The sequence below is a fragment of the Lissotriton helveticus genome, chromosome 1_1 (assembly GCF_964261635.1).
Source record: "Lissotriton helveticus chromosome 1_1, aLisHel1.1, whole genome shotgun sequence".
Classification (NCBI taxonomy): Eukaryota; Metazoa; Chordata; class Amphibia; order Caudata; family Salamandridae; genus Lissotriton; species Lissotriton helveticus.
In genome coordinates, this window is record NC_136057.1 from 1,296,428,754 (window position 1) to 1,296,453,917 (window position 25,164).

The following is a 25,164-nucleotide window of genomic DNA, read 5'->3' on the forward strand; positions in this document are numbered from 1 at the left end:
AGGCGATGAAACACTTGTCGGCTGGCTGTATTCCACATTAAAGACTCCAAGATTCACTCATCTGCTGGAGCTTTGTCACTTCTGTCAATTGGTTGTTTTTGAATTATTGTGAATTTGTGACTGTACAATCTTATACCTAATTTGAGTGCATCGGCAATCCGTGTATCAGACAGTAGTAGTTTTTCTACTCAAAGGAGTGGTTCAGGTTTGCCCACTCGCCGATTAGCACCTAAGACACCTATCAACTCTAATTTGTATGCGTATAAACTGGCAGTGCACCCACCTAGACTGATCTAAAAACCTGTTTTTTCAATACGCTGGATGGGATCTTTTTAAATTACCCTCAGTTATCGGTTAGGGATGTGTACCCTGTAGTATGGTCGTATCATTTGGCCATTCTATTTGAGTTAGCCTGTGTAGATAATCAGAACCATGTGAAAGCAACAACAAAGTCTAGTTATACACGCACATGGAACAAGATCGAAGCCAAAGAATTGTCTGACCTCCTGGAATCCACCTTGCCTTCCGTGGTTGGTGAGGTTGACTCTGCCATCAGTAAGTTTAATGATTGGATTCATGAAGCTTGTGATACGCTTGCCCCCAAAAAACGCTTTGACCGTAAAAGGGCTTATCCTTCTGCCCCTTTGTATACCCCCATCCTAAAAGCTCAGAAATGCATTTGTAAGCACTCTGAGTGGGAATGGAGGAAGGGTTATAAGACAGAGGACAAAATTAAACATAAAGATAGTTTACGGGCATATAAGCAACTGTTGCTTACAACTAAGCAAGAGTACTTTGCTAGCCAAATTAAACTAGCAGAAAATTCAGCTAAAGAACTCTTTAAGATTGTCTGTAAATTGGCTAACCTTCATTCATCACAAGTGGTAGAGAACCAGGAACTTTGTGATAAGATGGCTAAGCACTTTTTAGATAAAGTTGAGGACATCTTTTCAACTTTTAACAATGTCAACAATGGTCTCTCTCATGAACCAGGCATGGATATTAACATAACCTCACAAACACAACACACTTTGATGGAATTCCCAATGTTAGTTAACACTGACACGGCTACACTCTTGCAAAATCTAAAATCTGGCTCCCCCTATGATCCTTGCCCTATTAAAATAGCCAAATTGATCCCGCAAACATTTACGTCGGTTTTGACCCCCTTTTTAATATGGTATTGGGAGAGGGCAGCTTCCCCACGTATTGGAAGATGGCCTCCTTGATCCCGTTGTTAAAAAAAACAAATCTGGACTCCACAGATGCTCGCAACTTTAGGCCTATCTCTCTCCTACCTTTACCAACTAAGATGCTGGAGAAATGGATAAACAGACATCTGAGCAGCTATCTGCATGATGCTGAGGTGCTTGACTGTACGCTATATGGCTTCCGGGAGGGCCATAGTACAGAAACTGCTCTCCTAAAATCTACTAACGAGATTAGGAAAACTCTGGATCAGGGGGGTAAAGCAGCAATGATTATGCTGGATCTCACTGCAGCGTTTGACACATGTCCATCATCAATCAATCAATCAATCACAGCATTTATATAGCGCGCTACTCACCCGGAGGGTCTCAAGGCGCTGGGGGGGGGGGGGGTCCGCTACTGCTCGAACAGCCAGGTCTTGAGCTGCTTCCTGAAGGCGAGCTGGTCTTGGGTCAGGCGGAGGTGGGTCGGGAGGGAGTTCCACGTCTTGGTAGCGTGGTAGGAGAAGGATCTTCCTCCTGTGGTGGCTCTTCGGATGCGGGGGACGGTGGCGAGGGCGTGGTTGGTTGATCAAAGCTGGCGTGTGGGAGTGTAGAAGTTGAGACGGTTGTTGAGGTATCTTGGTCCTTGGTTGTGTAGGGCTTTGTGAGCGTGGGTGAGGAGTCGGAACGTGATTCTCTTGTTGACCGGGAGCCAGTGCAGGTCTCTCAGGTGTCCGGAGATGTGGCCGTGTCGGGGGATGCCCAGGATGAGCCTTGCTGAGGCGTTCTGGATTCGCTGGAGTCTCTTCTGGAGTCTGACAGTGGTTCCGGCGTAGAGGGCATTGCCGTAGTCCAGTCGGCTGGTGACGAGGGCCTGGGTGACCGTCTTCCTGGTCTCGGCGGGGATCCACCGGATGATCTTACGTAGCATGCGCAGGATGTTGAAGCATGACGAGGAGACGGCGTTGACTTGTCTGGTCATGGAGAGGGAGGAGTCCAGGATGAAGCCCAGGTTGCGTGCGTGGTCTGTTGGTTTGGGTGCGCTGCCCAGGGCAGGGGGCCACTAGGAGTCGTCCCAGGCGGAGGGCGAAGATCCTAGGATGAAGACTTCCGTCTTGTCTGAGTTCAGTTTCAGGCGGCTGTTCTTCATCCATTCGGCTACGTCTTTCATCCCGTTGTGTAGGTTGGCTCTGGCGGTGGCGGGGTCGTTGGTGAGGGAGAGGATCAGCTGGGTGTCGTCGGCGTAAGAGATGATGTTGAGGTTGTGTTGGCGTGCGATGGCCGCAAGGGGGCTCATGTAGACATTGAAGAGGGTGGGGCTGAGCGAGGAGCCTTGAGGAACGCCGCAGATGACTTTGGTGGCTTCTGATCTGAACGGGGGGAGGCGGACTCTCTGTGTCCTTCCGGCGAGGAAGGAGACGATCCATTCTAGTGCCTTCTCTTGGATTCCGACATTGCTGAGGCGCTGCTCTAGGGTGCGGTGGCAGACAGTGTCGAATGCCGCGGAGAGGTCCAGGAGGATGAGGGCCGCTGTTTCCCCGTTGTCGAGCAGGGCTCGGATGTCGTCAGTGGCTGCGATGAGGGCGGTCTCGGTGCTGTGGTTGGCCCGGAAGCCGGACTGCGAGTAGTCGAGGGATCCATTCGTCTCGAGGAAGGCGGCCAGCTGCTTGTTGACTGTCTTCTCGATGACTTTGGCCGGAAACGGGAGGAGCGAGATGGGGCGGTAGTTTTTGAGTTCGGTGGGGTCCGCTGATGGTTTCTTTAGTAGAGCGCTGAGTTCGGCATGCTTCCAGCTCTCCGGGAAGGTCGCGGTGTCGAGGGAGGTGTTGATGATGTCCCGCAGGTGGGGCGCGATGACGGAGTCGGCCTTGTTGAAGACGTGGTGAGGGCAGGGGTCGGTTGGAGATCCGGAGTGGACCGTGCTCTGCTGATGGACCGTATGTTAGCCTGCGGAGTAAAGAAGTCTGCTTGGAAGGTTCTAAAGTCTTTCCTTTCAGATCGTAGGCAGATAGTAGCCCTTGGATATTTTTGTTCGGCTCCTTTTCGACTTCCCTGTGGGGTCCCTCAGGGTTCATTATTAAGCCCAACCCTATTTAATGTGTATGTATTGTCCCTGGCCCCATTGATGAGATCTTTTGGAATCTATCTTACCTCATATACGGACGATACGCAGATAGTGGTATCCCTCCTTCCTGGACTAGAAGGGGTGGTTAGCCACAAGTTACACGATTGCATGGAAGCAGTTGGATCATGGATGGCCAGAAATTGTCTGAAATTAAACTCAGACAAGACTGAGCTCATCCTATTTGGTAATGATATTAACATATGGACCCCAGAATGCTGGCCAGACTCCTTGGGACCCTTGCCTGTTCCCTCCACACAAGTGAAAAACTTGGGAGTGTATTTGGCTGACAGATTGGATATGAGGAAACAGGTTAATGCTGTGGTGTCATCTATGATGTTCACTATCAGAACTATTATGAAAATCCTCCCTTTTTTCCCAAGGAGAGTCGACAGACATGGTTACGGCACTGGTCATGTCAAGACTTGACTATTGCAACAGCCTCGATCTAAACATCCAAGAGAGTCTGTTGCATAGGTTACAGTTGCTGCAGAATACAGCTGCTAGGCTCATTTCAGGCATACCTAAATTCTCCCCCATCTCTAGTGAAATTTGCAAACTTCACTGGTTACCTGTGAGACAACAGATACATTTCAAATCTTTGTACCTTGTCTTTAGATCACTTCAGAATCAGGGACCACACTACCTACAGGACCAACTTCAATGGTACTTACCAACTAGAACTCTGCGCTCATCAGTTCAAAAATTAGTAAGAGTACCACCAGTGAAAAAAGCCCGCTGGGGTGGTAAAAGCTTTGTGGTCGGCGCAGCAAGACTGTGGAACCAGCTCCCCTTTTATCTGAGGAGTTGCACTGAGTTGCTCCCTTTTGGAACAATGCTTAAAACCTGGTTGTTTTAGAACCATCTCCTGACCGTGCTACTTATTTTTTTCCCCTCAGGATAGCAGATAGCGCCAGGACACCCTCGGGTAACAGACGCGCTCTACAAATTAATTAACATAACATAACATGTAAACCTGGAGGAAATGCTAAATCCGTATGTCTCCTAAGGTGAGGCGTAACAAGGAGAAATATGTTTATTTCTGCTAATTTTTTCTTCTTTCTATGGGTGGTGCATTCTGCAGCACCCATAGAAATGGGAAACCACCTCTAGAATGTTTTTGTGCAGGAAGGTGTTCCGTCTTGCACAAAATCAATCCTGCATGCAATGTGGGTACCCTTGCGCCATGGTACAAGGGTGCCTACGTCGGTGCTAAGCAAAACCAAAGGAGATGATGGACAGAGTGTTGAACATTGCAAGCGCTCACCCCCAGTCAACTGATCTGGGTTTAATCCATTATCATTCTTTAGCTCACTCCACTTTGGTTTTGCTACATTGGTGCTAGACTGCCGAAATGGTGCCAACACAGAGAGAAAGGACAGGAATGCACCTTATTGCATAAATACGGTGCATTCCTCCCCTTTCACATTGGCATAGGGCAGTGTAGCCCTAATCCAAAATCCCATAACTGAGTGCTCCAGAGAAACTACGATTCCCTGCTTGAACATTGGCTTTGTTGAACAGTCAGAGCTGCAACTGGTCTTCCCTTGAACACCATCAGCACCCTTCATCTCACCAAGCAACGGATCACCTTCTGGCCCCGTTATTGGACACTGACACATTACCTTTGGGAGTAGTTGTTTTTTTGTAGGGCATACACGTTAACGAGCATCATAGCACTCAACCAGGGTGGACCCAGAGTTACACTTCAAGACTGTTTACCATGAGGAGGGATGTTTTTGTGTGGCGAATCCTATTATGTGGAAATGTAGTGGTCTCTGAAGAGTTGGATCTTCAGCTCCTTTCTGAATTGCAGGGAGGTTTGACCTTTCCTGGTGTTGATAGGGGTGTTTTTGCAAACCTTGGGACAATAGAGAGGATTATAGTATGATTTTTTTCTTTCTTGCTGTTTGGAAGTTTTCTATTTGCATTATGATGCTGTCCTGGTTTCTGGTGTGGCACTGTCCACTTGGTGTATTTTCTCTACTGGGCATGGAATGGTTCCAGTTCTGATGGCTTAATATGTCATGCAGCATATCTTAAAAATGATGTGTTATGGGGGTGGAGGAGCCAATGGGTCCAATCAGAGTTGGAGTGGCCGCCTCATTGTTCTTCAAGGTTTTGATGAGACATGCAGTGGCAAGTAGACCTCAGAGCAGGGCGTTGAGTCGATGCAGGTGCCAGAAGGACTAATAAATACTTGGAATTTCATTTTGATGTCAGTTTCTCGGAGGTAGGGTTTCATTTTCTTCAGCGTGCAGCTAATTCCATAGAGTCTAAGTTTTCTTTGTGATGTGTTATTGGAAGAAGAGGTCGGAGTTAAGGGTGAAGCAAAGTGATTATTCATCAGTATTCGCACGGGGATAAACCGATTCAAGTTCATTTCGGAGATTCAGGCGTGAATTTCTGATTGTTTTTCGCACTGACGAAGAGGGGAACTTCTTTTTTGGTAGGGCTGGATTTTAAGTAGGTGCTGGACATCCTGTGCTGATCGAGACCCACCATACACCGCATCCTCCTATCTTATTCTAAACTCCATCGATCGCACACTCATCCTGTAAAACTGTTCGAGTCTGTACATCGGAACCAGAAGAAACGAGCATATTATGTTTTCGAGCTGTTGCTCCTCATATAACTGCCCTATTTTCCCAACATGTAAATAAAGGAATATTGGGGCATATTATCAAGGGGGTTTATCTCCGCTTTTTTGGCTTTAAAAGCCAAGAAAGCGGAGATAAAATTATCTTCCTATTACCTAGCTGTCGCTAACACCAGTTAGCGACAGCTAGTAGGACATAGCGACCATCTTGGGCCCCACTTTGCATGTCAGTGATATTTATCACTAATGACATGCAAATTGGGCGTGCCAAGATGTTAGCGACTGGAAACAGTCGCTAACATCGCTATCTCCTATTACCAACTTTTGGAGATATTCGAGCTAAGCGCGAATATCTCCAAAAGCTAACACCTGCCCTGAGCAGTTCTTAGCCATGTTATCCAATGGGAGGTGGATAACATGGCTAAGAGCATTAGCTCGGTAATGCATGAATATCGCTGACTTTTCAGCGATATTCATGCATTGCGGCCGATTTTTATCGCATTTGCGATAAACCTTGGTAATACCAAGGTTTATTTGCGATAAAAATCGCCGCAGCTCAGCGGTAAATTTTTGTCTCTAACCAAGCAATAGCGATAATTATCGTTATTGCTTGGTAATATGCCCCATTATTTTTAAAGTAGATAGCTTTGAATGTACAGTGAGTTTATTGTTTGCGATTACTCTGCCGGATCTATTACCAGGACTTGGAGTAATTCTTGATACTTGACCACGCTAACCTTCTTTAGTTTATTCAAGCGTACAAAGAGAGGGGCTGAAGAAAAGATGCTCCTGCCATCGGGACTAGGCAGGATCTGCATAGCAGTCCCTTGGCGCCTTCTGGTACTTGCATTTCATCACACTTCATCGATGTTAGTGCTTGCATTTGGTCACATTTTGTCAATTTTAGTATTCCATTGTTGGCTCCAGCCTATTCCAAAATCTAAGTCTCAATACATTTTGCCTTAGTATCAAATCCCTTTTGGCGAATCAGCAAAACACTCTGGCCATCTGGCACTCCGTAGGAAATCAGAGGATTACATGAATTACCTTTCTCCACTCCATTACTGTTCACCTGACATTTCTTCTCCCCCGCTGCTCCCTTTTCAAATCCCCCTCAGTTGCGTCACTTCTCATCCCTTACCAATCCTTATTTTTTTCCCATGCATTGTCTCTATTTCCTGTCCACCCGGTAGTAGTGACCCATCCACTCTCTGTCTCAATGTCCTGCCCTCCCCTTCCCTTACCTTCCTGCCTCCCCAGTTCACGTCTCTCATGCTGTATACTTCCCCCTCCTGGTGATGGACTGCCTGCTATTCTGGGATTCCCCATGCCAGCCTGTTGTCCCTCTTCCAGCAACAAATTCAATGACTACATATTGGCAGGGCACAAGTCCTGAAAAAAGAAGTGGGGTGACTTCACGACAGGAAGTGACGTCACAAAATGTGCCGAGCTCCTCGTCCCAGAGAGGCCAAAGAGTGAAGTCCAGCTGTTTGGTAGAGGGGATGGCACACCCCTGGTAAAATAAGTGTGGACGCCGTCCACCCGCGTGGTACCCCGATTCGAGCCCTGCATATTGGTCATTTGGGCCAAGTGTTAAATCTTGTGAGAAACGCAGGAGTTGAATAGAGAACATCACGTACCTATAAAAACCTGCAGACTTCCTATTGTAACTGTGGTTTCATTTATGTAGCCATACCACCCCTGATGAGGCATTGAAGCGCTTTACGCCTGGCAGTATGCTGCTCCGGAACCCAATCGTACTGGTCAATTCATGTCCCAATCTTTCATCTTTTTTTCTCAGTTTAGAGGCAGTATTGCATCATGTGTAAGCAGCATCCTTACTTACAGTCTATGGCCATTACCCGGCATCTTCCTGGTACCAACACAAGGCACATCAGAGAAGTAGGAGTATGATAGATTACGCTATAGGCTTAAGTGACCAGCATTATTTGTTTGAAAACTGCCCTCAACCACAATTTTGTGGCATGCTTCATTATAGGGCTTGCTACAACACCCCTGTGAAGACCAACGCCTGGGGTGGAGCAAAAGGGAGGGGAAAAACAATACAAACATACAATTTCTGGCACCAACACCTAGATATTATAAATGCTGAAGCTGCCCTGTCTGAGCGCATGTGCTTTCATGTGACATCCAGGCTCGGAGTTTGCTGATGAATAAAAGTACTTGACCTTACTGTTAGAACCTCTCAAGGTGGAGCCACTCCTCCTAATGACTGTGAAAGGTACACATGGAGAATGCTCACATGCAATGTGATAATGACATTTATGGAAAACAATATCAAAGATGTGTTATTACACAACCGTGTTGACATCACAGGAAGTGACCACACACAGTCAATTACGTCACAGGAAGAAACATTCAACAGCCACATGTAACTGCAAAGGAAGTGACTACACATAGCATAGCTCACCAATGATGGGCCATTGTATGAAGTTCTGAAAATATTCTTTTTTGAAAAAATCAGACTTCTGCAGTTTAACCAATAGTGACAAAACCATGCAGAAACGGGGAACGATTAAGAGTGACAGTTAAATACAAGTAAATACAGATAGAAATCATTTGATTTCCTCTATGTATTTTTAAAACCAGGACATAACAGCAACAAAAAAAGGCTAAGTGGGCGATGGCTGGCAGCCTTTTTGCTTTGTCATGGTTTTTGTTATCTGTTTGTTATCTGTTATTGTTGGAGCCAGCCTTTTGCCCTTGTCAATGCTTATTTTGTTTTATCATGGATTTTGAAAAACTTTACTGTTGGGGCAGCTGCTAAACAGTTATCAATCTAAAAAAAATCTAAAAGCAAAACTCATTTTTGGCCTCAAAAAGCACACATTAATCTATGGCGCTTAAAGGAAATGGTTTATGTGTAGGTATGCTTCTTACGAAAAGGGCAGGATCAGTTGTAGTGATGTTTGCCAAGGCCTGAAGTGGCCTGACCCATTGCCCCATGCTGTATGCTGTAGTGGGGGGGGAGAGGCGGGGGGGGGGGGAATATGAATCACACAATAACAGACAAATGGATGAAGAGGGCTGGCTGAAACCCTGTAAAGTGTATAATACAATTTGAATAGAGCCAATTGGTCTTGGCTAACACCAGATCTACAAATGGATGTGCACCACAATCTGGAAGCAAACTCTTTGGTCCTCATTTTATCAACCACAACCGAGGCAAGTAAAAGTAACTCACATCAGGACTTGAACAAGTGACTTTCAGATAACATACATATCTGTGCATCAGGCTCCAAACTCCATGAGCCAACTTATTTGTTTACAAAGTTGACTTACTAGCTGTGTCCTCTCTTAAAATAAACTATTGATTAGTGCTTTTACTCCCTCTTAGTATTGTACATTGACTACTGAGAGTGACTGAACCAATGAGAAGACTTAGAATGGGTCATTAGCTTCTGATGTTTGTATTCTCAGCCTTTTTGAGTTTAGTCAAAATGATGAGTCAGGACGTGAACCATACAGGGGCAGTAGTTGTGTTCTTCTTTATGTGTGGTGTAACAGTTTTGTTTCACTCAGGCTGCCGGATATTATTGATTATTATTTGCCGTCTCCCTCATTGCAGTCAGTTGATTGCTAGGAAATCCTGCAGACTTGGAAAGTGGACTTGTGTGTCTTCTTGTGGGATGTTGTGTTGGGGATGGGTTCCAAAATCCCTATTGGCCAAAGGACTGAGCATTAGCTACAGGTTATTGCACTTCTTCCTCATTATTTAAAGACAATTGCAATCACACTCACTGATATAATTAGATAGGTACCTTCCAGACAACACGAATATGTAGCCATTCTGAATAGGATAACAATTTAAATAATTAAATATGCAATTATATAAAATATACCAGTGCATTTTCAAAATATACTGCCGCGAACAAGCATATAAATACCATTTATTTAGCCTCATAGAAATCTAGAAATAGATCCTAAATAGAGTCAATGATCAGTGTCCTTCCCTATTTCTGAAAAAATCTCCATCCCAGCTAAACTCATCATCTCTAACAATCACAATGGAAAAAGACAATTTCTCTTTTGAGTTCAATTCCTCCAGTGCCAACAGTTTAGCTATCATCACCGTTCCTCTTAAAAATATATATTTAAGCTTACCAGACTAACTCCACAAAACTGGCAATAGATTCAAAATTATAACAGTCCTATCTACTGTCAGAATCTTTCCTAAGATCATACTACGGCTATATAAAACATTTACCCAAACATGCTTTACCACACCCATATTGGCATAGACTGTGGACTACCCTAGAGCTGCAGCACTATGCCTCTGCTTTAAAAGATGTATGGGCATTTGATACATCCTGTAAAATAAAATGGCTGCATTATCACTCTGATAAATATGGATGTGCGACATTTATGGGAAGACCCAGACGGCCAACAGTTTCCCTCCCAAAAAGATTTGAAGGAACTCTACTGGTCCATAGTGGCGAGGAGGAACAGATCGGCTTCTGATTCTTCATCACTGACAGGGAAATTTCTAGAGCACAAGCGAGGTCCCCTTTACGAGCCATACTGGGACGTTATCACCAAACTCAGAGACAGACGCCTTTACCTACAATTTCGGGTGGGTACGCTACCTATAAACTCATTCACATGTAAATGGCACAACTCAAATGATAACAAATGCAAGTTGTGTATGAGGCAGGAGGAGACCTACTCGCACATTTTATTTGTCTGTCAGGTCTATCAGGCGCCACAACGCAAATGGCTGAAACCACTATGTAAGAACTTGGGAGTTAGAAGTAGTGCTGTCGCACTGAGAATATTGACGGCCGACACAAATGTTCCGACTGTCATAGCCATTGCTCGGTTCTTGAGCTGGGCATGGTTTATCCGGGAAAAGATTACAAGATTGCCAATCATAGTGAACCCTCCGACAAGTAATGAATAAGTAAAACATTGGATTGGGTGGGTTAGCCCTTTGTTAGTAATATAATCTAGAATTGAGGTGGTGCTCCAATTGATCTCTCTAGTAATCGAAAATAGCGGTTGTAAATTGTTAGGTTTCCATTGTACAGTGTGTGGAAAGCTCTGATGTTTGTATCATGTTTTTATAACTTGTTAGTTTTTTATTGACATTGTAGTCATAATACTTTTCAGTATTTATATGATAAACTGTTGTGCAACTGATCTTTTTAATATCTTTTTAATATGTGGATAGTAATAATTTTAATGTTTAAACTTTACAATTATTAATGTTATATGTTTTTCTTTTTAACCGTTGCGTGTATTGTTTCTCGTCTTTTGTGATCTTGAGTGATCGAAATGAAGACTATTGAATTGAAAATGACAATTTGCTGTTTTATTTCTCACACATCCAACAATGGTCTTTTCTTTTAAATTAATCTTTAGCCAGCATATTAGTAGGTCATTACCACTCACAATGACATTCATTACCTTAAGTTATGAAAAAATTGTATTTGACCTAATTTCTGCAGTCTCTTCATTTCCATAAATATTGAGATTTTTCCAGCATTCCATCTTTGATCCAGAACACAAATTCCGGCATCAGACCACATTTGGAATTCAAACTATTACCTTCAAATTTTAAACTTGAGATTTCTTCTAAAAGTTCTATCCTTTTTCAAAAGTGATCTAATATTATTTACAATTTCCCTATATATATTCTTGGCTATCAATATATTTCCTAACATATTTTCCTTTCCTCTACGTATAGAACCAATCAAAGCTGTGATGAGCGGTTGAGTCTTATGGGGTGACCTACCCCACACAATCATCACCGGCCGTCATTAAATCCTGCATGTGATGCGGCATGCATGGACAATAATGTTTTCTAAAAATGGGAAGTCAAACCCTCCTAACTGTCTATAAGCTTGAAGTCTAGCAAAATATGTCTGTGGCTTTTAGAAACTCCCCACAAAAAGTCCATCAGTCCTGCTATACATAGCTAAGGGAACCTGGACCGTTATACTAATGAATACCTAAAAACAATCGGGCATAATAGGCATCTATATAGAGGTCATCTCACCAAATTACCCCAAATTTAATGTATTAATTTCTCAAGATACTGTTATATTAAGTTAAACAATGGGCCGCACTATGCAATGTTAAGGTATGTTATATAGGCTACCTGTCAGTGATGTGATGTGTGCTATGCTGTTAGGTTATTATTTGCTAATTTGGTATACTGTTATGCTGCATTATGCTATCCTGTGTTGCGCCTCTATGCAAATGGCGCACTATTTGTGGGACGTGCCTCTTGCTTTGACACGCATTATCTGACTATGAGGGACTGAACGTCTTCTCAGAGAGGCCTGGAGCTGAAGTGAATTTTCAATGGTCAACACAACAGCTTAACAGGATCCCTGCGTTTTCCAAATGGATCCGTTTATGTCAGGACGAGGCCGAGGTTTATTCCCATAAATGACTGCATGCAAGTACGGTACGATTCAAAACAGCAAGAAAACAGTACGATGGGCCGCCGCCCTTGGAATAATTAAAAATCAAAGAATGTATTCAATGCACTCGAAAATCAGAAATACACCAGCGGACTATGAAACCCATACCCAGTTCTTGGTAGCAAGCAACTACTTTTTAAGTTATTTTTATAGGACACGCTGGCCCCAAGGTTGTTAGAGTACTTACGCGAGAGTCAGATTGCATTGAATTTTCTTTTGTTAGGCATGGGTATATTAATGATTTGTCCAGACTTACAGGATGTTGAGTCGAGGATGGTATATGAAAGGGCTCAAAGGTTGCACCCCCCCCCCCGCACCACAGGGGGCTTTCCTTACTCCCCTGGACAAAGACGATGTGAGGTTGTCAGCTAGCCTCTTGCAACAGTAGTCGAGTAATCAAGGCCTCAACTCTATTGCAGTTGGTTTAAGAGGCTGCTGCCTGATAGAGATTTACACAGAAATTACAGAGTCAATAAAATTAATATTCTGTGACTAGTAAAGAAGATACCTTGAAAATGCAAGACTTTGGTTGGTGTGAAGCTTGAATGGTATACATGAAGAAAACGCCCTATGTGACAGCAGCAGAGTGCTAGATCGTGTCCATGTTGTGCAAATGTTGAAGAGAGGACTTAAGTGTCTGATCCCAAGGAAGGGCCTAGATGAAGGATATTTCCAAGAAAAGTCAAACCAAGGAATGTGATGCTCCTTCACTATCAGATCTGGTAACTGATTATTCAAGGAATTTAAACAAATAACAAATAGTGTATTGTGAGCATACAACTTTGACACAGTTGTAGACCTTCTCTTTACATTGTCAAGCACACTGACTCCGCAGGTGTCTTTACACTGGTGAGCATTTATGAACAGTTTTGGTTTTACTGCGAAGATCGAGTGTGTAATGAACACATGAGTTGTCGTCCGGCACCAAACCATGGTCTTTCAGACAGTCAGGCACACTGCTTTGTGTTGAGTCTGTTGATACATTGTGTTTCACATGTTCCTGTGGCTGGGTGTGAATAACCATATCAAGAAGTATGCTTACGGTGGGAGGGAATGTTTTGAGCTGTGCTGCTAAGCCTGTCAGTAGGAAAGAAAAAGCATTTGCAATGCAATAGGTCTCTCATTTGCGAGAGTTTAAGCTATTGGCATTGGAAATGACAATGCCTTTTTGATGTTTTGCTACTTAACACAAAAATAAAACAAATTGTCATTTATAATGCAAATAGCTCAAAGTCTTATAAATGCAAGACAAATTCAAAGAAGCAGCCGCCATTGTCCCTGGCTGCTCTCAAAGTGCAAGTGCGCGTGGCGCGCTGAATGTTGCAGAAAAGCATGTCCTATCTGCAGTAGAAAAAACTCATTAAAGAAAATATTACTTAAAGACTAAAAAAGACATACCGTGTAAGAACCGGAGTAAAAGGGCCGGTCCTCATGGGAGGTTACAAATGAAGGCAAGGCGGTACTAAGGAGGGACTAACAGGCCTATAAACAAATCAGAAGCCAGCATTTACGAAGGGCAATGGCACAAGCCAATGACAAATATAAGCTCAGAGTGGGCGGTGCTTCTATTCCATACTCCAATACAGCATGCCGCAGAGCAGCGCATGCACTTCCCAGGCTCGACATAAAAAGTGGGTGTGTAATCATAAAGCGTCTCCTATAAATAGAATTAGGACTTTATCGCTATCTGGCTTTTCATGATGGTGATAGGGCAGTGAGCTGCTGCCAGCTGTGTTTTCAACTGTTGTGAAACTTCACAATATTATGGAACATACACATTCAGAAGGGTAGTTAAAGAGTACCTGTTCATGGCTATTATCCCTAAATCCATCTTTACATTGAGAATGGGGCCCGTTTGCCCTAAAAAAACATGCGAAGCCATTCATTGTGTTTTCCAAACCTCATGCCTCAGACCTACATATGGGATGTATGTGGCCGGTGCCGATAAATGGGATTAACATCAGTAAATGTTACAAGGAGAGGTGAACTAGAGAAGTGCCCATACATATACATGCAACCTTCAAGTTCAGCTTTGTGCACAATATGCGGTTGTTTATTTGTGCGACTTATTTCTGGTTGTGAGTGGCTGACATGCCAAGAGTGTGTCTTGATGCTACATGTAGCGCAAAGTGTGATGTTCAAGAGATATCAAGTGGGATGTGCATCCGCGCACACTGACACAGCAGGCGGTGTATGCGCGTTGCATTCTGAGAGGGTGAGTGATACTTGCTAAGAATGTCATTTATTTATTCATTTAGTTCGTATTTTTTATGGCACATCTCTAACAAACCAACAGGAGTCAGCGTGCTTTACAGAAGGATTACAAATGATAAGGGTGGATTTCCTTGCAATCAACAATGACTAAAGTCTACACGTTTTCAAATATATGTAGCCAGGGAGTCTTAGTAGAGACTAGCAGAAGGGCAGCGTGGGAAGAGTAACCAAGAAGGTGGTAGCAAAAGGGATTGGGTGAGAAAGGACAAGGAATCTTAATATAAGTAGAAGGGAAGAATGGAGAAAGATGAGCAGCCAAGATCAGGAAATCAGACCAGGGAAAAGAAAGGATGAGAGAGTGGGGAACTGGGTAAAACGTGACGTATGGTGAAGTTGATTGTGAAAAGAGTTGTGTGTAAGTAACATTTTGACAGATCTCGGTAGCATCTGAACAGATAGGTTATGAATCATTGCAAGAGTGTGCTTGCTTGGAGTGCAACACTTTTCATTACAGTTGTTGCTGCTGATGTGTTCTGTTGCATGGGCAGTTGTGGCTTCTGCTGCAAACTCCTGTCTAGTGTTTGAGTCTTAGGGGATGTCAAAGTCTGAGCGTGTTACATATGCAATGCTTTGTGATATAAGAAGTCGTTTTGTTGTTGAACCAGATCTGGTTTACATCTCAGAGGAAAGCGTTTACATCTGTGAGGATGCTGTTTTTTTTACATATGCTTTAAGGGTTATGGACTTTTCTTCATTTTGTTTCTTGTTTTTAAGTGTTCAGCACTATTTGCTGTGTGATTATATATATTGTTATGTGTTTATCTATTCATGGGACCCTACCTGTATAGTGCATTTTGGCATGTTTTCATGTGACGGTATGACAAGGAGGAATGTGTGTCGCATTCATTTTGTTGTGGCCTTAAGTACCAATGTATGTGTTACAACAGTAGGAGGATAGTGTCTTGTGCTGTACTGTAGTTTGTTCTAAGTGTTCCACAAAGTGGAGTGTGGTGTCTTGCACTGAGTGTGAGCCTATGGTGGGTTTCTGCATGCCCCCTTCTGCGATCTAGAACGCAATTGTGTGTGAAAAGAGGCTGAAGTGGGAGGATATCCTGCCACTTCTTGGAGTGTGTTCACTTTCTACAAGGAGTAATCGATTTACAATAATTATATATACATTTATTGGATGTGGATTTCAAGAAGATCTGGCATGAATCCAGCCTTCCTGAGCCCGAATTGAACACCCTAGCTTCATATTTGCCTCAAAAGTAATGGAACTAATCATTCTTAATTTAATTAAAAAGTATTGATGTTTTTAATGAAAAAAATGAAGCGTAATTATCGAATAATTTATACATGTAATAATAAACTTCTGAAACAAACTAACTTTTTAAGTTGTTTTTAAAAATATAAAAAATGTAAACTTCATTAAAACATAAAAGTTTACCAAGTACACTACAAATTAAATTAAAATTGTTAGTAACAGTGGGTTCTTTTTTTAATTATAGAAAAATATTTATCAGTTGTATCAATATATTTAAATTATGTTCAAATTTAATGCACACTTAATTTGAGGATGAAATGTGTTGTAACATTTTACTTTATTAGTTTCTGGTTAATTTTGGTCATTTTAAATTAGTATCACATTTATAGTTTACTTCAAAATAATTGTATTCAATGGTTTAAATAAATGCTAACCTTAAATATTTTCCCCTATATTTTATTAAATGGAGAACTCTGCTACAGTATCAGAAATCTCTGCAAAAAGCCAGAAAGTTACTTATAGTTGTTTTAGTTTATCTAAATAGCTGGTCAAATATTGCTTTAGTCAGAGGTTGAAGTGGGTGGGATCTGTGGGGAACGACATGCCCGAACTTTTAACAAAAACAGTTCCCCTACTTTTTGTTAGGAGGCAACTGCCCAGAAGGGTTAATTCCAACAGTTGAGATGCCTCAGCTGAAAGGGAAAGGGATGGGGTCTCCTGTACTCTGGTGTCAATGGAGGGACAGAGTAATAAAGAAACAAGCCTTCTCGTCAGGATGCCTGCTACCTGAAAGAAATGTAAATGTGTACAGTTGTTTAATCTGCCAATGTAAATGGTGCTTGGAATTCGGTATTGGCTTTAATTGAGGAAGTCACTTGAAGATGGTGACAAAGATTTCTTTTTTTGAGATGTAATGTAATGGTGGTACCAGCTGAATTCTGGAGTGTGTTTTTAATGGATACTTATAAAAATGTTTGCACTAGGTACAGTCTAATTGCGTACTACTAAAATGTATATTTTGAAAGGACTTTTTAAATCTTAAATCTAAAGCTTTCTGCACAATTTGGGACAGTCTATCTTACAATGTTTATAATACTAGTTTAAAATAATATCAAGCCTATCCACGGTGTTTTGTATCACAGGATGGCGCCCCATACAATAAAAAATACACTAGTCAGTATTTCCCATTACACCAACTAGGATTTCGTTCTGTGGCTCTCTGGTCACACACACACCCACACGCAGTAAACGCATTAAGCAATGAGGTTTACAGCATAAAAGTGTGCATTTTCCATTGATTAGTTTAATTTTCATTATTTCTTTAATTTAAGGTGGGTCAGTTTGTTTTATATGCAGTTAACTGAAAATGAAATGCCAACTATCTTGTTTGGCTTTCAAGTAACTGAAAACTGAATTTTGTTACGCTTAGCCGTGTCTTTAACCCAGCACTCACTGACCCCACCTCCACTGCACTCAGGAATACAGTTTCCATAATTGCAGGTGCAATTCAGGGTCAGACTGACCTATAGGGTAATCAGGAAGCAGCCGATGGACCAGGGCCGGACTCGGAAGGCCCTTTTACAAAATCGCCTCCAGGGGCCCAAAACCGGCCCCCATCCTTGTGGCGCACCGGGGGATTGCCCGTTGCCAGCAACGGCCAGTCCGGGCCTGCGATGGACTGGTCGACAGGTCAGTGCATGGGCCGATTTTTTTAGTTTTATTGGCCTGTTTCATGGTCTGCTGGGCCGGTTTTTACTGTTGGCTTCCCTGATATGAAAAAATCTGTTGCTTGCAGCAAGCAAAAATTCATTCAGTCTTCCATACAATGCAAAACACAGACAGCTAGTCTTTAAAAGTTCAAATCTGCGCCACTTTTCAAACATGGGCCACTTTTTTTAGCTATCTCATTCACTAATGTGGGCCACATTTATTTTGGTGCTCGGGACTGTTTTCTATTCCAACCCGACCCTGGTGCAATTACTCAGAACTCCAAAAAGCTAAAGAGGAAGAATTATTGGTAAGGTGTTAGCTTCATACCAATTTATCTTTAAATTGCTTTCCAATATTGTCAACTTTGCCGTCACGATGATGTAATGTTACTGCTGAATTTTGTGCATCATCTCGAGTTCTATTCAATTGTCCTACAATAGATTGCTTTATGTGGGCCCCACTGTGCATAAGCAGTTCTAGCTTTGTTCTGGTTTTGTCTCCTAACCTGTGTTTTGTTCTTTCAGATTTGTCTGGCACCGCTTCTGACCGGCGCAGAGTATGAAGACGGAAGAGAGTCATTCGTGCCTGCAGCAGGCGGCTCCCGGTCTCGCCTTCGGTGAGAGCTTCTTTTATTAATGTCTTAGATTCTCTGCACCCCCCATTATGATTAATGGCGCAGACCAGTCATTGCTTTTATTCCTAAAGCACCATAAATACCATTTTCCTCCTTTTTTGCTCCAGTAACACGCCAAAACTACAAGCATAAGCAAATACACATACATTTCTATGGAAAATCAAAGGTTGTTATAATTTTGTTTGAATTAATATAACTTGTTTTACTGTTGGTGCAGATAAGATTAAGATAATTTTCTCTATTTTAATATTTATACAAAGAAATACTTTCAGACACTTTTTAACTGTTACCATGACAGTGATGATATATTCTATGTGACCCACCTAGGGCGTATTGTAAAAAGTGCCCTGGGGCACAAAGGACTTGTGTGCACTTTAGTATTATAGAAGTGGCCGCAGATACTTGTGCATCCCCTTCTATAACATGGATTGCGTGGTACAATTAAATGAGGGGGCATTCCTTCATTTAAGTGCACTGTATTATTGACACAGGCGCAGAGGCAAAAAGGGAGTCAGGAGGCATACTGAGTTTGCCCCTCAAAGTGGTGCCACACAGTTGGTGCTTGCCCATAGGGTGCCTCTTGGGATGAATGTCAGGAAGTCTCAAGGACCCCTATGTATACTCCTGCAGATGGGTGAGTAACGTATTGCACCAGCCTTTAGGGGGATCACTGATCCCCTTTGAAATGCAAGCTGGCTGGTGCTTCCACAGTGAAAGCACACTGGTCATTTGAAACCATGATTCCCTGGGGTCATGCTACTCATGGAATTCCATACTATGCCGTAGATATGGGATATCATGCTGTGGCAGTTGGAGTCTGATTCCACTATGGTCAATGTGTCATCTTAACTTGGAATAAAGTTTTGGTATTCCTCCACACATCCGCCTGTTGCCTTGTTAAGATAGCCGGGCTGAAGACGGCTGGAATGCCAGAAACCGGTCCTCGGAAGCTTGTTTCCGGTCCAGGGAAGGCATGGCTTGGTAGTTCGGGCTGGACTGTTCCCATGAGGCACAGGGTCAGACTGATTTGCATAAAGCCATGTCTGAACTGGGGTGGCAGAGTGGGCTAAAGAACGGTGATGGATCAAACCCAGATCTTTTGACTGGGTGTGAGTGTTTGATTGGTTCTGATGCTCCGTCCATCACCACCCCCTTTTGTACCGCTTGTTAAGATAAATAGCATGTTTCTAATGAAGTAGCTTTTAGTTTTGCAAGAAACATTGTTCAACTCCTACATACGCCAGGCACAATTGAAAAAGATTATACAACCTCAGGTTACTTTTGTAACCACGAACTGGGGCAAAAAACCTATCCTCAAATTGCCCCTCAAAGAAGAATCACTTTAGCACTACTTTTTGGCTATTCATCAACTGGAAATCACATCACAGGTGGAAGAATAGCCTAATGCCCCTTTCTAGGCAAGACAGACACTTATTCCCTTCCTGATATTAGGAGGGAAGAATACCGCCATCAAGTCTTATTAAGGAATATTCTGTTGATTTGTGTAGTGCACTAATCACTCGAATGTACTGCAGTCCCAGCACCCTCCCTTTCCATCATTAACTTCAGGCTTCAGAGTGCAATTTTGTCATTGTGAGCAATATGGGATGCCCTTGGCTACACTACTTTGCAATGAGTTTTAGGTCTGGCATGACAGTGCAACGGTTGCCTGATCTTATGTAATCAACAACAAAAACGTTCAGGGTACTACTGAGAGAGGGGCTTAGGCTCAATACACACATTTTGATTGGGCTAAATGTGTGTGCTTACACTAAAAAAATGACTTTATAGCAAAGCTTTTACTAAGTACAGCAGGACTGAGTTGGTATGATGGCAGGCAAAAGATCAAGCCTATAAGCCTGGTCAGTTATTTAAGACATTATATGATATAGACACCAGGCCTGATGTATTTATTGTGAAAATCATATATTAAACTCAATAGGCATTTAATTGTGGTTTGTTATTACTCTATATTAATGCCAATAGAAAGGTATTTTGTTACAGGGAATCTCACACATTTCTGTAGTATGCAATGGTTTTGGTGATGGTTACCCCATGTGACAAACCGTAGATACAGAAGGTGTGCTCTGTGAGAATCCTTGTTAGGCTCTCTTAGGAGATATAGGGGCCTATTAGGGTGGTGGGCGGACTTACATCCGCCCGCCACTCCAGCAGTGCTGGGACCATCCGCCGGTGGTGCAGCGGTCTCGCACCCTCAATTAGGATGCCACCGCCACAGTGGTTGTGGCATTCCGCATACAATGCATTGTGGCGGGCGGTGCTGGAAGCAGCACCCGCCACAATGCAATATATGCATGTCTTGCATTTGCATGCACAACGTGGCAGGGACCGCGCGGTGACTGCCACCTTGTGCATGCACATGCAGGGGGGTACCATAGGTACCCCCATGTGCACCCCCCACCCCACCCCAACACCGTGGGGGCCCGCAACAGGCCCCAAAGAAAAAACTGCATGCCTTTCCATGGCGTAGTCACCTCCATCAAAAGGCACTTCTCCGCCATCATAGTAATATGGATGGCGGTGCCTGCCCCATACTTTTTTGCTTAGCCATCTGTAAATGTGTATATCTTTCTAATTTAATTAATGTGCCTCTGATAGTTGCATTGACACCAAAAGATTACTCTCAAAACTGTCGGCTGACTTGGTTATGGAAACCATTATATCTTATACCATAGTTCTTGTCTGCTTATTACAAAATGATATGACAAAGATAGTGTGTCTAGTTTATTATTTGAGAAAAGCATTTGTTAAAGCTAGGAAGCTTTTAACAGTGGACTGTTATCACATCATGTTACAGGCCATAGGCTAGTATTTTGTGTTACCTGCAATCTCACAGATTACCATAGCATTCAGGGGCTTTGGCATTGGCCACTCACTGTGGCAAACCCTGGGTCTTTTCACTGAAAGGATTCTTGTTAGGCCCTGTTGATAAGGGCAGTATGTTGTTTTGCAAGCTCTATTTTTGTACATATTTGTAAATTTATAACTGCATACACGATGACTGCCAGTTTATGTGAACTGCAATAGGCCATTGTTGGGTAAGGTGTAAAGCGAATACTAAGGGATAAAGGCTTCATCGTTCATTGAGAAAAGTCATGCAAGATTCCATTAGTCTGAGCTGCTTATTTTGAAACATTACGGCAAAGCCAGTAGGACTGACCCACTTATCGTGAAAAGTATGTGCTAAAGACAATAGGCTTTTAAGGATGTATTGTTAATACACTGTGCTAAAGTCTTTAGGCAGGTATTTTGTTACATTGAATTTCACAGACTACTATAATAGGCAAGAGTTTTGGTGTTGATGATCCATTTTAACAAATCACAGAGATAGAAGATGTGCACTACAATAATCCTTGGGAGAAATAGTATTTTGCTTTGCCAACTGTAATTATGAATACATGTATACTTTTATGATGGTAAGGCAGACGGCTGTCTTGTGGAAAGCTTATGTTCAGTCGAGTAGACGTGAGTTGGGGATAATCCTTGCTATACTTTATTAGGAGAGATAGTGTTTTGCTTTGCCAACTGTCATTTTGTATACATTTGTACTTTTATGACTGTGCTGTGGGCGGATTGTTGCCTTGTGAAAACCTTACGTTCAGTAGAGTAGGCTTCAGTTGGTAATGATGACAAGCCAATGATAAAGGATATATATTTTAAAGGCAACAGTAATTCAAGAGTGGATTGCTATTACTATGAATTAAAGCAAACATATAGGATTCTTTAGGTATTGCCTAGGTAAGCACATGTGCTGTTTCTTGCAAGACATATTGTTTTCTAACAGTGGGCTTAGAGGTCACATATTGCTTGCTATTGGTTGGCTTTATTATCACTCTCATAGCTTGCTTTTTATTGGTCAGCTGCCATAGGTTTCCTTCCTCTTCATGTGTTTTTTCCTCCACTGGAGCATGGAACTGTCCTTCTACTGCTCATTGTTTTAGACACTACTTTTTTCTTTGTGTTTAAGCACTCAACCAAAGTGCTTCTTTTCAGCTGTATCCCTTGTGTACTTCTCCCGCTTCTGTGTTCCTCCCACCCACCAACCCTCCACGGTCTGTGATGTTGACCTGCCCATCTACTGTCCCTTCCTTGCCCCTTTCACCTGCCGTTACCTCCATTGTCCGTGTTGCCCCAACATACGCCTTCCTTCCATTGGCTGTGCTGTACCTCGCTCCCTTCCTCCCCCATTGTCTCTGTTGCCCCTCCCACCCACTTTGCCCTTCCCATGTCACTCCTAATTGTCCATGTGTCCCCTGCTCCCCTCTCTTGTCTGTGTTGTCCCACTGTCAACCCCCCCCCCCACTCATATAACAAAAAAAGTCCTGGGGTGCAGCCAGCTCTGGCTGTGTCATATCGCTTTTTTTCCCACACATCTGTAATCCATGTTGCCCCGCATGCCTTTTCTCCTTCGGTGTTGCCTCTTGCCCTTCCTACTGCCAGCAATAAAAAACATAGTATTATGAATGCTGCACAGCAGTCACAATGCAGCAAAACACAACTAAAACATTGACAAAGCTGATACCTTGCAAAGGTTAGATGTATTAGCTTTGCCACTCCTTGCTGTTACATGGAATCTTAAATATCAACCTAGTACGGAAGGGTTTTAGTGTTGGATACCCCCACTAGCAAATCATGTGTATAGAAGATTTGCACTGTGAAAATCCTTGTTAAGCCCTGTTAGGAGACATACTATTCATTTGGCTATAGCCCTGGTGAAGGAGTTCAACATAGCCAGCCCTGATGGACATTGGTGGTACAGACCCTTATGTCCTCCATCTATTGTGGGTGGACACATTTCTGAGTGCTGTTTCCACTTGTATGATGGGGCACATTAAGCATCGATTATCTGGGATCGAGCTGTGGGCTCAATGGTGGGATGCCACTGGGACAGACAATCCATTAGGTATACAGTGATTTTGTTATACTCCGATGGCACAAGCACTGGAGCATCTAGTGATGCACTTGTACCGGCATTCTTTGCTGGGACCCCCAACTGGCCCTAATTCTTTCTCCTCTACCTCTCATATACCCCCACCCCTGTTCTTCCTTGAGCATTTGTGACAGTACAGTACACGTTTTGTTGACCACAGGGAAGTCCAATGTCTGGTCATTTTCTAGACCGAACCATTGTACTTATCGCCAGTGGATACATTGACATTTATTGCACCATTATATCTATTGGTAGGACTGTTCTAAGTCACATATGTCCTGTACTTATATCTGTTCCAAACACATAGTATTGGAGATACAGTGTTGTATGCTAAAAATACCAATAAAGAACTACCTCAAAAAATGAGATAATATTTGGCTGTAATTTTGTTCACATTTGCAATTTTGTGAGCGTGTGCCTGATGGTTGACTTGTGGGAAAGTCTATGCTCAGTACAGTAGGCCTGAATTAATTATGGTGATTGCTAAATGATAACACCTAGAGGCCTGATTGGTTCACTAGGAAAATATTTCAAATGACAGAGGTCTGATCTGTTTATTATGAAAAGTTATAATAAAGGCAGTAGAGCTGGCATATTGATTATGAAAAGCATATGTAAAAGTCAATAGACTTTTAAGGGTGAATTGTTATTCCTCTGTATTAAAGTCTACAGATTACACGAGGAGTCACAGATTGCCTTTGTAGGGAGGAGTGTGGTGTTGGTTATCACCTCTGACAAGTCCTTGCAGGAGAAGATTTTAACCGTTATAATTCTTTCTAGAATCTCTTCTTAGCTGACTGCCAGGATCTTGTATTAGAAATGTTTCATAATACTTACATCCATGTATATAAATATATATCCGTATAGATACATAAAGGGCCTTTGGGTCAGTTCTGTTCAGCCACTGGTCTGTCTGAGTGTCATTTAACCTCTGCTTTCATCCATGACAGTGTACTACATGAAGTATTGCTTCAGTCCTAATCAGTCGTTGGCTCTTTTTCCCTTTGAATTACTACATTTTCTGATCACACATATACATTCACCTGAGAATGAATGCTTCATTATCAGGGCTGGTTGGCCAGACTTTTAGTTTTCAATTTTCTCTTTTTATAGTTCCCCCTTTCATTCCTTTGCTTCTCCTCTGTTTATTTTAACATTTTTAAAAGGATACTACAGCTCTCCAGGCAGTGCTCACGGGTCGCTTGCTTGCCGCTCTTTTGATCTGCAGTGTGCAGCATCCCACATGTCAATGTCCTCTAAACCTGGAGCCCAATATGAAATGCTGTTGTTCATAGTGCAATAGTATATGTAGAAAAACTCTGCAAGACATACTGCTTGGTTTAGTGTTTAGATAGCAGTATGATTTATTTTCTACTTGTATTGTTTTAATTGATTTTGTATATGCTGTTGAGTTTTGTGTTTTTTTGCAGTTGTGTCAGAGGGTGAACGCAAGAATGAGTCATTGAATGAATGAATGAATTTATATGTGCAAAGATGAGTGGCAAAGTGCATGCATGATAACTGATTGAGTGCCTAAACCCATTGCTGACACAAAAGGTGCTTTCGTTCGTAATTCAGACCTGTTGGGCTTGCCAATGCCTATTTTATTTTGTAGCGAAGGAGTGGCAGACGTCTCAGAAAACCATAGTGTCTGTTTGTGCCTCAGGAGGGATGTGATAAACTAGTTTCCAACCATGCTGACTTCACACCTTTTCAAACATATGCTCAAGTTATTGCTAGTCATTATGCAGTTCAGTAGGCAGAGAGAGTGAGGCCCTCAGACCCACATAAAGCTTTAAAAGAAAAAAACAAATTGATACTTTTCCAGTTATGAATGGACACTTGTTGGGCAGGGTGCTCCTTTGTGGGGGTACTGAACCTCCTGCCCCGCAACCCCCCAAGTTACGTGCCTGTGGGGAACCCAGTAACTAAAAGCATTTAATCCACTGCAAGTGAGTTATCTACTCATATGTAAAATATTCCATATTCACAATAGGAGACAGAAGTACAAAGTAGGTCTGCAGATGTAAA

The 25,164-nt window shown here is 42.6% G+C and overlaps 1 protein-coding gene across 1 annotated transcript in view; it reads left to right on the forward strand.

The window, feature by feature from the left end:
• The window catches only part of LOC144763945 (LIM homeobox transcription factor 1-alpha-like), a 518,887-nt gene that overhangs the window by 72,963 nt on the left and 420,760 nt on the right, over positions 1–25,164 (forward strand). The gene's annotated exons all lie outside the window — the stretch shown is intronic.